The following is a 12642-nucleotide window of genomic DNA, read 5'->3' on the forward strand; positions in this document are numbered from 1 at the left end:
TTGATGTGTGCAATAGTTAACCAATAAGTGACTAATGCTCAACATCAGTGCCTAAAATGGAGTAGCAATCTATTTCCCAACATTAATGTCTCACACTATGATGAATGCAAGACTCACTGAATTAAGAAATAGGATTGAAATCATATTTTCCAATACTAATAATTACCTTAATGTATACATTGTAAATCATTCCTGCTGCTTTAGGTTAACCCGGATTAATCTTTTATTAAAATAGAAGAAAGCATATTTTGGATAAAAATTAGAACATTAACAGTAGAAATTAGAGTTTCTAATGCATGACCCTGTACGCGCATCGAATGGTTGATTTCTTGTGATGAAATTACCCGTGTGAGCTAAACCACCCTGCATTTGCTGCAAAGTATTCTGGTACACATCTAGCTATTCACAGAAACATAGAATTCCTATGCAGAGACCATTCAGCCCATCAAGCCCACACCACAAACCCACCCAGGCCCTATTCCCATAACCTCACACGTTTATCCTGTTAATCCCCCAATACTAAGGGGTAATTTAGCATAGCCAATCAACCTAACCCACACATCTTTGGATTGTGGGAGGAAAACGGAGCCCCCAGAGAACCTAAGATGACATAGGGAGGAACTCCACACACAGTCACCCGAGGCTGGAATTGAACCTGGGTCCCTGGCGCCGTGAGACAGGACTGCTAACCACTATGCCACCGTGCTGTAGTTATACTGTGATTATATTAAGGCAAGAATGTATTCACAGAATACTGGTTGTGGATTATATTAGATGTAATATAGATTATCACAATGCAGTATGGTCCATATGCACAACATTGGGAAGAAATGGACGTAGGAATGTGATAGTGGTGTAATTTAATTTTCAGTAAAGCTAAGGATTTACTATGGGAAAGGACTCAACAGGACATTTTATAGAGATCAAACACAAAGCTCAGTATGAAATAAATCATACATACTGGCTGAAGTTGAAACTGCATTGTGTGATATTGGTACTGAAGTTTTCTCTGAAATGCCTTTGTCAACTTCTTCTAAACATAGGTATTAAATTTAACGCTTTTGCTAAAATAGCAGAGAAACGTAATATGAATATATTAACATTTCTTAATTAATCCACATCCCTTTCTGTGTAATAAATCCTGACGATTATCAGTATTTTTTCTGGAACGATCCCAGACTAATCAAGGAGTAGCTGAATATTGGTTTATCGTAGAAACATTACCCTTAGAGATCATCGGGTTAGTTCCTAAGAAAGGACAGGATAACAGAGGGAGTTATCTGGGCTTTCATCATCTCCACATTCTTCTTTTCATGTATTTTACTGTAGACTGACTTCTAGTAGTGTTAAATCAGAGAGGGTGAAGAAGATCCATGCTTCTGACATTGAAAGAGTTTCAGGATTTATCCAATCATCTATCTGTATTATCTCTAGTGCATGAAGCCACATCAGTTAAACGAGTTAATATACTTTCATTTGCCTACACAACAATCACAGCACACCAAAATTATTTCAGAGCATGAATTTTTTAACCATACGTAGCAAATCAAGTGTAGAATTTGTTTTCAACAAATTTGCAATTGAAATTAGAACTTGGTAGTATAAAATTGTGTTAATTGCCTTGTGATATTCCAAAATGGTGACCCAGATTTTGGGGTAGCAATGATGGCAAAACTGTCAGCGCTCACCATCACTGCTACTGGAGCAGTGACAGTAACTTACGGAATTCACAAATGCACAATTAAACATGGAAATTCAGAAATTGCTGTCAGTGATTCAACAGTGCTCCAAAGGATGCATTGTTGAAGTCCACCTGCCCCCATCCACATTGTCAGTCAACTAGAAATCAGTAAACTGATGATGCTGTGCCCCCTAGTGCCATTACCCTTAGTGTAAAAACCCTTAAAGTATTTACAAACTGAGGTGCAACTGATATTTTTAAGGGCGTACTAACTTCATAATTACTGCTGAACATATCTGCTGGTCCTAGCTAGCTAATTTTATATTTATGGAATTTCAAAATATTTAAGTTTTTAATTATTAGTGCCACAAGTAGACTTATATTAACACTGCAATCAAATGTCTCCATTATGTTTTTAAAAAGTCCACATATTAAAAATAATTATTTATAAGTCTGTTTTTGGTATTTCAGCACCCAAATCAATGAACCATACTTTTCCCTCTCTGTAACATTTAATTAGAAGAGAGGATAATCATTTTACTTTCTGGTTTATAATCCGTTGGAATCCTTTGAACTGATTGTCTGCTTACCAAGCTTAATTACATCCCTGTCATTGGATGCCTGGAAATCCGTTTGACTTGGCACTCAATTCAAGCAAAAAGTTGGGATAAGGTAAATCTACGCAACAGATTGCGAAATCTTAGTGGGCAACTTTCTTTGAGATCAGTGCCATGTCACCAATTTTCCACTGATCATGAAATTCAGGTTCTTTATTCAAATTAGGTTCTTTATTCAAATTATTATTAATAATAAAAATGAGTGTTTTGAAAATATAACCTATTAGCTTTGGAAAGTGCAATGACAGGCTAAAGTTCCAGCTTCCTCAGTTACTACACAATGAGAAGAGTCATACAGATTTGGAATATTAACTTCGTTTCTCGCTCCACAGATGCTGCCAGACCTGCTGAATTCATCCAGCATTTTCTGTTTATATTATTTATTGTACGTAATAAAATACTTGTTTTTTTTTTAAGCGAAAGACAATTCCTGAAATTCAAATTTTTCAGTTTGGATCCCTGTGAGAGGTGGATTTCAGCTGAGGCAGTCTCACCACCCTTTGTCATAATTCTTTATCATTATCCATTGCTATTGGAAAATGTGTGTGGCTGTTGGGGCCTGACTTCCTTTATGTGTTGGATACATCATAAAATATGAAATGTGTTATTGAAGAATAGTGTTACAATTTAGTTATACATAACACACTGAAGAAATCAGTGTCATTCCATCTAATGTTAAATTGTGATGCCCTGATAGTCAGATAGACTGCCAACACTTACTTACTGTTTTGAATCATGGGTGTCTCTCCTACCCCATTATTGTATCACAAAGTAAATGGGTGGGTAAGTTATTACACAGTGTTGTACTAAGCTGCGAAGTTTCATTTAAACCTTCAAGACAGTTTCTTTATGCCTCTCATAAACTCAATCATCAGCTTCTACCTCTGAAGTTCCTTCTTCAAATAATTAAAACTCTTGATCCTGCTTCTGTCTGGAAACTGCTGACATACTCTAACACTAGCTAACTGAAAAGTCCCTCCCTCCCCCATCCCACCCCAAAGAACACCTTCTTGCTGGTTTACAAACACTCTTGCTGTTTTCAAGCCATGGATTAAAGTGTGGCCAAGCTCTGGAATGGAAGCAACACTGAATAACAGTCACTTTGAAATTGTAATTAAGCATTTGGAAGAACAACAAAGAAGATGTTGGTGTGCAGCTAAGGTCTCTGAACTACTAATCCAAAAGCCCAGGCTAATACTCCAGTGGATCTGTGTTCAAATCCTGCCAGAGCAGCTGGTGGAATTTAAGGACGGCATAGTGATACAGTGGTTAGCACTGCTGCCTCACAGCACCACGGATCCGGATTCAATTGCGACCTTGGATGACTGTCTGCGTGGAGCGTGCACATTCTTCCATTCTGCACTGGTACCATCTGGATGCTCTGGGGTTTCCACCCACAGTCCAAGATGTGCAGTTAGGTGGATTGGCCATGCTAAATTGTACTTCAGTATCCCAAAGTAAATAGGTTAGATGGATTAGAAATGGTAAACATGTGGAGTTACAGGGATAGGGCAGGGGAGTGGACCTACGTAAGATACTGTCTCTGAGAGTCAGCATAGGTTTGATGGGTCGAATGGCCTCTTCTGCACTGCTGAGAATCTATGATTCTATGAATAGGGAGGCATATCTAGCTGATCACAGGATAATACGATGGCACAGTGGTTAGCACTGCTACCTCACAGCACCAGGGACCCAGGTTCAATTTAAACCTTGGATGACTGTGCAGAGTTTGCATATTTGTCCTGTGCCTTTGTGGGTTTCATAGAATAGAATCATACAGTGAAGAAGGAGGCCATTGGGCCCATCGAGTCTGCACTGGCCACAATCCCACCCAGATCCAATCCCCATAACCCCATCTATTTAGCCTAGCTAGTCTCCCTGACACTAAAGGGCAATTTAGCATGGCCAAACAACCTAACCTGCACATCTTTTGGACTGTGGGAGGAAACCAGAGCACCCAGAGGAAACCCACATAGTCATGGGAGAATATGTAGACTCTGCACAGACAGTGACTCAAGCTGGGAATTGAACCCTGACACCATGAGGCAGCAGTGCTAACCACTGTGCCACCATGTTGCCCTATTATTACCATGCTGCCCTTTATTTCCTTTGGGTGCTCTGGTTTCCTCCCACGGTCCAAAGATGTACAGGTTAGAATTGGCTGTGTTAAATTGCCCTTTAGTGTCCCAAGATGTGTAGGTTAGGTTGATTAGCCATGGTAAATGTGTAGGGTTATGGGGCAGGCGGGTGAACTGGTTAAGATGGCCTTTCGGAGAGTTGGTGCAGTCTCACTGGGCTGAATGGCCTCCTCCTGCACTATAGGGATTCTATCATGCACCAAATTGAGCATTCCTAACTCAGAAGTTTGCTGGTCAGAAACTGAAAATGATTATGCAAGGAGTTAGGGAGAGAAGACACAAAGAAAGATTGATGCATATCTCTCATTTGCTGCACCCTCCCTTCCTTTCCACCTAGGCACACCCACACACCTCAAGGATGGTATCAGATAAGGTAACGTAAATTAGTCAATCAGCCAGCATACTTCCAGGTACATGCAGGGCTCTGATAGTGCATCGCCTAGCAACATCTGAAACTGGTAAAAACTCAGCAGAATTGAAATGAAACTGTCAACCAACTACTGTACATTTTCTATGCATATTAGAATTAGGCAGGACTGAACTCGGGTCCCTGGCACTGTGAGGCAGCAGTGCTACTCACTGTGCCATCGTGCCATCCCTTCCTTATTCCACTGCCTTCTTTCCCTGTGTCTGTCTGTGATTGGTATGAATTTCAGGAGCTATATGGCTGAATAGGTCTTGTTCTTCTGATAATTGATTAATTTATGTGACCTAATCTGATTCCATCCTGGAGGTGGGAACCTGTATGTGGTCAGAAGGGAGGTGTGGGTGCAGTGGAGGAGAGATGTGCATCAATTTTTTTTTCTTCTCTTAACTCCCTAACATGAGTGCCAAAATTCAGTATGGTCCCCCTGCATTTCCGCTGATGGTTGGTGACAAGAACTATAGTTTGTGTCGCTTGCGTGCCTTCCTTGATACCACTGCTGCAGACAAACTGGCTGACTCCACAGAACTCCTTCTGATAGGCTGGAAGCAGCTGCATTAGTACTGAAGTGCGTGAACAGCTTCCTGTCACTATGTTGGAAATTGTAAGCCTTAGAGCAGCAAGTGCTGAAGCTCGATAACTATTCCACTCGAAAAAGTGAGTCAAACCTTTTGTAATTCCTCGACACTCCCTTTAAGGCCAGTCTCATAAAAAATGAGAATACTGCTCCTCTGGCTGAGAAGCTCACTTAAGATCTCACTTACACCCCTGAACACATTTGACCGACATTTTCTTTACTTTTCGATCCTGTTGTCTCTTGCTCACAATTTTTATTTTCTCCATTTGGCCAATGCTCCTCAAGCTCTCCTTTCCTGTTCCTTCCATGTTTCAAAATGCACTCTATGTGCCTTTGCTACCCCATATATCTCCATTATATTGAAATCCAATCTTATTGCACAGGGGGAAGATTCCATGATCCACAACTTACTGGGAGTGGGATCTAGGGATGTGAAGCTTGTCATTTCCCCATCCCAGAATATCACAGGTTGTAGAGCAGCAATTTTCTTCACTGCACTCCTCGCGAGGCGCCCACCTCCCACCTCCCCACCCCCATTGGAAGTATGGATTCATAGAATCATTCCGACAGCCTCCAATTTTAATTCATCTTTACAGAAAGTCTCACGTAAAGAAAAACATTTACCATATTCCTGCTTAAGTCCTGAGTGTAATGACTTCAATCAGGCCATTGAGGTTGGCCCATTGAAGTATGAACTCCCTGATTAAGGATCCACTGGTGGGCCAATCAGGGAGTCTTTGCCTTGTACTTAACTGTGAGTGCCAGTTCCTCTGACACCCCTGGAGGTAGACTGGTAACTGATGGCCCTCTGTACTTCAGGTAGAATTGTAAATGAAGGGATTTCTGACTCGGAGGGCTTATTACACTGAGTTTATCATTATTTAATCCATGGCCAGGGCTTTACATTCGGGGGTCAGGTGTGGTGTCAGGCGAAAGTAACATTTCATCAAATGAGGGCAGGAGTGTTTCCCAATGTCATCATGCACATGTGCAATTTTCAGGTCTGCATACATATGTATGAATTCAATGTACGCTTGCTGACAATTGAAGGCTAAATTAAAGTCATTAACAAGCCAGTAACAATGACTTTATGCTGCCCACGTGATTTTCAGCTCATTACATGGACAAAACAGATTGGAACTAATCATGTTTTTTGCATTTCCTCATCCAAGGGGAGGTGGGATTAAAGCTCCTGGAGCAGCAGCACTGTCTCTGTCACTGCCGGTTTGTCACTGTGAGTACCCAGTTGTCCCTTTGCATTGCATTAGCTTTTCAAAACAGCCTTTCAGCATTTTAGAACTTCATCTTCCCTGGAAGGTTTCCCTGAAGATTGGAGCACAGTGATCCCTTATTTTCAAGGCACTGGTTCTTTGTAACTGATCCACTGGGGAGTGTATTCAGCTGGTAGGACTTCGTCCTCCTCCGAAGAGGAAGAGAGGGAGAATAGGCCAGGTGACCTTGAATGGCGTCCAAGCTTTAAGAGGAGAGGCACAGGCTCAGCTAGTGCAGGGCCAGTAGGGAGACCAAGATGGGAGTGTTCGCTGAGCACAGCACTGCCCAGCAGCTAGAGTATACTGACAGCACTCCAACTATCCCCAAATGTCCCAGTCCAGTGCTGCAGGAGGATCCATCTCTCCAGGACCACAGTGACAGCAATATGTAACATATTAGGTCTGGAAATCACCTCCAACTGCATGGGTTGGCTTTGAAGTTCAATTTCTACACATCTAGTTCTTTTCAGGACTCAGTCAGGGATTTGTGTGGCATCTCTCAATCAGTTGTGCCATCTTCAGATGCGTCTCACATACATTCACTACAGGACAGACGAGGGCAGCCCAATGGAGAGAACACAAGGCTTTGCGGTGATGGATGGGTTCCCCCCCACCCATCCAGGGTCTAATAGACTTCACTCATGACCATCAAGGCACTAGCAGGTAAGCCAGGAGCTTTCATAAACAGAATGGGATTCCACTCAATGAATGCAGCAGCCACTGGCAGAGGGGCAGAAGAGCTGGTGCCTTCATCAGGAGCATCCTGAGAAGGCCCCAAAGATACAACTGGCAGCTCATCCACCATGTGAAATGCGTTTGGACCTTCCTATTCACCACTGATGGACGGACACCCAGCAGAGAGACTAGGTGCCTCATCCATCTCTCACACTGTCAGTGGCTTCCTGAGCTCACAGTTAGTGTATTGGAGTGTAGGTCTGAACGTGACCCCTGGAACACCGGATTCTGCTCCAAAAGCTACCTCTCCATGAGAGTTGTCACTCTCTCAATGGAGGGGGCTGTGCACTTAATGTTAAGAGTCAGTCCAGTGCTCAGCTCTGCACGGACTCCACTATGATGGAGACCATGGCACACAGACCCAAGAACAATGCTGAGGGAAGGCCAGAGTGGGCGGCATGGTAGCACAGTGGGGACGGCACAGTAGCATAGTGGTTAGCACTGTTGTTTCACAGCTCAAGGGACCTGGGTTTGATTCCCGGCTTGGGTCACTGTCTGTGTGGAGTGGAAACCCATGTGTCTGCATGGGTTTCCTCCGGGTGCTCCGGTTTCCTCCCACAGTCCAAAGATGTGTAGGTTAGGTTGATTGGCTATGCTAAAATTGCCCCTTAGTGTCCTGAGATGCATATGTTAGAAGGGTTAGTGGGTAACTATGTAGGGATATGGGGGTAGGGCCTGCATGGGATTGTGGTCGGAGCAGACTTGATGGGCCGAATGGCCTCCTTCTGTAGTGTAGGGATTCTATTCTAAAATTCGGACATAAGATTATCAACTTGAGCCACTGAACCATGATTAACGGTCAACAGAATTTTGAGCCTAATGGCAGCAGTAATAGCACTCACCCTTATTCATGTGCAAATAGTACAGCAACTTCAGCTGAGGGCCACATGAGAAGTTTAATTCAAATCTGGCACAGTGAGGGAAGAATGCTTTTCTGGTCTTTTGCAAAATAAGGAACACTAAATAGGATAAATGAGAGAGGAAGACTTGAGTGCTAAAGTGCCAGAGGCATTGATCAGATCTGAGTTTTGGAGATTAGTTTCTTTTTTGCAGTAGGGGGAGGTGATGGCCTAGTGGTATTATCACTAGAATATTAATCCAGAAACTCAGCTAATGTTCCGGGAACCCGGGTTCAAATCCCACCATTTCAGTTAGTGGAATTTGAATTCAATAAAATCATCTGGAATTGAGAACCTACTGATGACCATGAAACCTTTGTCCATTGTCAGAAAAACCCATCTAGTTCATTAATGTCCTTTAGGAAAGGAAATCTGCCTTCCTTACCTGGTCTGGCCTACATGTGACTCCAGATCCACAGCAATATGGTTGACCCTCTGGACAAGGGCAATTAAGGATGGACAATTAATGCTGACCAGCCAGTCTCACCCATGTCCCACAAATAAATAAAAAAAACTAGTTTAAATAAGGACCAGGAAAGCACAAGCACTATATTAAATTTATAATTTAACTCGTTCATATAATTATGAAAAAACATTCAATAAAAACAGCAATTAATTAACTAATAAAATAGAGGCTAGTCCACAGAGCAGGTTGTGTGTCTAGACTACATTATTTAGGAATCTGTGGACAGCGAGACTGTCTCATTCTATGGTTCCACAGTTCTGGGAAAACATATGTCTATCTTGAATCTCTGTGGCTCAGAGTTCTTGAATTAGGGAGTTGGAGAGACTCCCAAGAATTAAGGGGAGGAAATTTTCACTTATTTTATTCGTTCCTCCCAAAGGGGCTGACAGGGAGCGATATAGCAGAAATTTTAGGAAGATTGAGGAGGACGGCCCATGACACTGGCCCTGTCCAACAGGAACAATGCACTCAAACCTGCAAAGGTGAATACGGTAAGATGGACAGCCCCAATGCAGACCAGGGCTCAGAAGGCTGTCCATAAGGCAGAAGAACAGAACAAGAATGAGAGGCAAAATCTTGTAAAAGATACAGAGGTCCCAGCCACCAGCTAGGAAGTCAGAAGGACATCCATAATGCCTCCTTTTGGAAAGATGCGCCACATCCTGTGCCAGTCAGGCATGTGACCGATCAAACAGGGGCCTGCCCATGGGATCATGGACCCTCAGGGTGGAACGCCTGTCCGCTGTGTGTTGTCACTGACAGCTTTTCTGTACCCTGCAGCACCACTGGGAAGACAATGGCTGCTACTGGCACTACACCTACCTAAGGCCTCTGATCGAGGTGGGGGCAGATACTGGTGAGTAATGGCAGGAGGAGCTTGTGGGTTAATAGAGAGGGGGAAAGGGTTTGGTTGCAAATGGTAGGTCTCAGCTTTTCCCCCTTGCCTGATGCTGAGCCCTCGATCAGGCATTGAGTGCCTTTGAATGATAGCCCTCAAGTACCACCCTCCTTCCTGCCTCAGTAGCCCACAAGTAACCACACCAAGGCTTCAAGTTATGAACATATTCCTTTTATTTGCAGAGAAAAGATACCTGCATATGAGTATATGTTTCACTGAACAAGTTTAAATGCAACCGATTATGAGCTTGGCTGATTATCTTAAATTGGATGTTAGCATAGCTATTAGCACACTCAGGATTGTTCAATGAATACTGTCGAATCACTGAATCACGTCTGACAGAAGATGTTTTGTTTTGGGTTGACAAATCATGCTTTGTGCCTTCTTTGAATTGTCCTTAAGAATGGGTAAAGCCTTGGCCAATCAGAGTCAACTTGTCAATCAATTAGCATGTGCAGCACGGTAGCACAGTGGTTAGCATTACTGCTTCATAGCGCCAAGGACCCGAGTTCAATTCCGACCTTGGGTGACTGTAGAGTTTGCACTGTGGGTTTCCTTTGGATGCTCGGTTTTTCTCCCACAGTCCAAAGAAGTGTAGGTTAGGTGGATTGGCCATGCTAAATTTCCCCTTAGTGCCTCAAGATATATTGGTTAGGGATATTAGCGGGATAAATATGTGGGGTTACAAGAATTTGATTTATTATTGTCACATATATTGGTATCCAGTGAAAAGTATTGTTTCTTGCGTGCTATACAGACAAAGCATACTGTACATAGAATACACTGGGGAGAAGGAGAGAGTGCAGAATGTAATTAAGAGTTAAAGTACAGTTTTAAAAGCATTGAACAGAAGTAAAAGGTAGAATTAGAGAGTATGCTTGGTACAGTTCTCAAGAAGTCGCCTCACTCCGGCAGAGTGAGTCTGGGTAAAATACACTGTTGGAGAGTCAATGCAAACTCTCGGTGAACTGAATGGCCTTCTTCTGTACTGTAGGAATTCTATGATTCAATCAGGATCCCATTTCTTCTGTAGTATGAACTCAATGAGTGTGGAACTGCTGGCAGGACAGCTCACTAATTATATGAGAATTTATTAAAATGAGGTTCTCAACCTTCCTGAGCAGAAATCTCATTACATCACGAGCAAAGAGCGTGGAAGATTGGGAAACAAGATTTCAGCAGCGAATTCTCAGTTCCCGATTCGCATGAGATTTATCTGACAGCTATGCAAGCTCAAAATTCCACCCATTGTGCACAGTTCTGTTTGCAATATTATAAAAAGATTAGAAAAGATGCAGAGAAGATTTATAAAGATGATACAGAAATATCTGGGTATAGATATCAGGAAAGTATTGAGAGCTTGGATCTCTCATAAAAAAAAGATTGAGAGATGATCTAGCAAGTTCCTGAAAATTATGAAAGGTTTTGTTAGAGTGGATATAGAGAGAGTGGGTGGAATTCTTCCACGGCCCTAATGGCAGGTTCAATGGTAGACGGGGGAAGGGTGGACGGGAATTCGACAGGAGTCCAACAATCAGTTTTCCGCTGGCATGCACTTTTTGTGGAATCTTCTGCCATGGCAGATTGGGAAACTCGAGGCTGATGCAAAAATGATTTCCATCCTGTTAATGGGATGCAGATGCAGGCCCAATCAGAATCTTCCACCCATGTCCGATTCTACGCATCACCAGCAGGAAACATGCTGGTCTGGAACACAGCTGGAAAATGCAGTCTGCAGAAGGTGGGATCCTCCTGAACAATGCCTGGCACTGCCACTGGAGTTCAGACTGGAAGCCGCCATTAATCCTGTCCCCAGAACACCACAGCAGTGCTTGGAAGGAGTACCTACAGGTGGATTCGGATTCAGTGTCATCAAGGAGATCTATCTTCCAGCCTCAGAACGTTCCTGCAGATCCATCTTCTTTTTCAAGAAGTCCATCATTTTTCTTTAATGATGGGTCAGGGATGTTGGGTGTCTTCTCAATATGGCACCCAGATGATGGTGGAGCTCACATCATTATGCCAGCCTTGTCACAGGCAGTAAACCTCCGGGTGCATAATCAATGAAGTTAAGGCTGGAAAATTTGGTACGGTTTCTCGCTAGCTTCTGCATTGGAAAACATTCTTCTTTCCTGCTCTCGTCACCGGGTTTAATCCCAGCTGGGAGAATTCCGCCCAATGCTTCCTCTTCAAAGGAACAGCAGAATTGAGGCCATCAATCTAAGATAGTTGCCAAGAGATCCAGTCAGGGATTAAGAAGAAATGTTTTTACCCAGAGTAGCATGGATGTGGAGCTCGCTACCACAGAAAGTGGCTGAAGTGAATAGTACACTGAAGCGGAAACTAGACAAGTATGCAAGGACAAGGGAATAGAGGGTTACAATAGGTTTAGATGAGGAAAAGTGGGCGGAGGCTTGGGTGAAGAGCAAATACTAGACTGGTTGAGCTGAATGCCTATTTCTCTCCTATGCAACTGACTCACCATTGAAATGCATCAAATGGAGCGAAGTTCCTTTAATTGCAATCAACTTGTGAACCGAACATGCACAAAGTTAATCTTGTCCATTTCAGTTTCAGTACCTTGTTAGTGGCATGGTAAGTTTTTTTTTATTCATTCGTGAGACATGGGCGTCATTGGCTGATCAGCATCTATTATCCATCCCTAGTTGCCCTTGGAAGACAATTGACAGTTAACTACATTGCTGTGGTTCTAGAAACACATGTAGACCAGACCAGGTAAAGAAAGCAGGTTTACTTCCCTGAAGGAATCAGTGAATTAGATGGGTTTTTCCGACAATCGACAACGTTTCGTGGTCATCCATGGAGTCTTAATTCCAGATATTTTTTATTGAATTCAAATTCCACCAGCTGCCATGGCAGGATCCAAATCTGAACCCCCAGAACATGAGCTGAGTTTCTGGAATAATAGTCTAGTG

General features: G+C 42.9%; 1 protein-coding gene across 7 annotated transcripts in view; it reads right to left on the reverse strand.

Moving 5' to 3' along the window:
- Window positions 1-12642, reverse strand: part of prr33 (proline rich 33) — a 51162-nt gene that overhangs the window by 20587 nt on the left and 17933 nt on the right. Inside the window, exon 2 of one of the 7 annotated variants that reach the window (XM_080190291.1) lies at window positions 8286-8402. The exons of 5 other annotated variants lie outside the window; for them this stretch is intronic. The gene's annotated coding sequence lies outside the window, so the exon portion shown is untranslated. Of the gene's footprint in view, window positions 1-1224; window positions 1244-8285; window positions 8403-12642 lie in introns of those variants that run through there. One more of the 7 variants, XM_080190294.1, reaches the window with a different exon arrangement.

This window comes from Carcharhinus amblyrhynchos, chromosome 6 (assembly GCF_965287045.1).
Source record: "Carcharhinus amblyrhynchos chromosome 6, sCarAmb.v2.hapA, whole genome shotgun sequence".
NCBI classification, from domain to species: domain Eukaryota; kingdom Metazoa; phylum Chordata; class Chondrichthyes; order Carcharhiniformes; family Carcharhinidae; genus Carcharhinus; species Carcharhinus amblyrhynchos.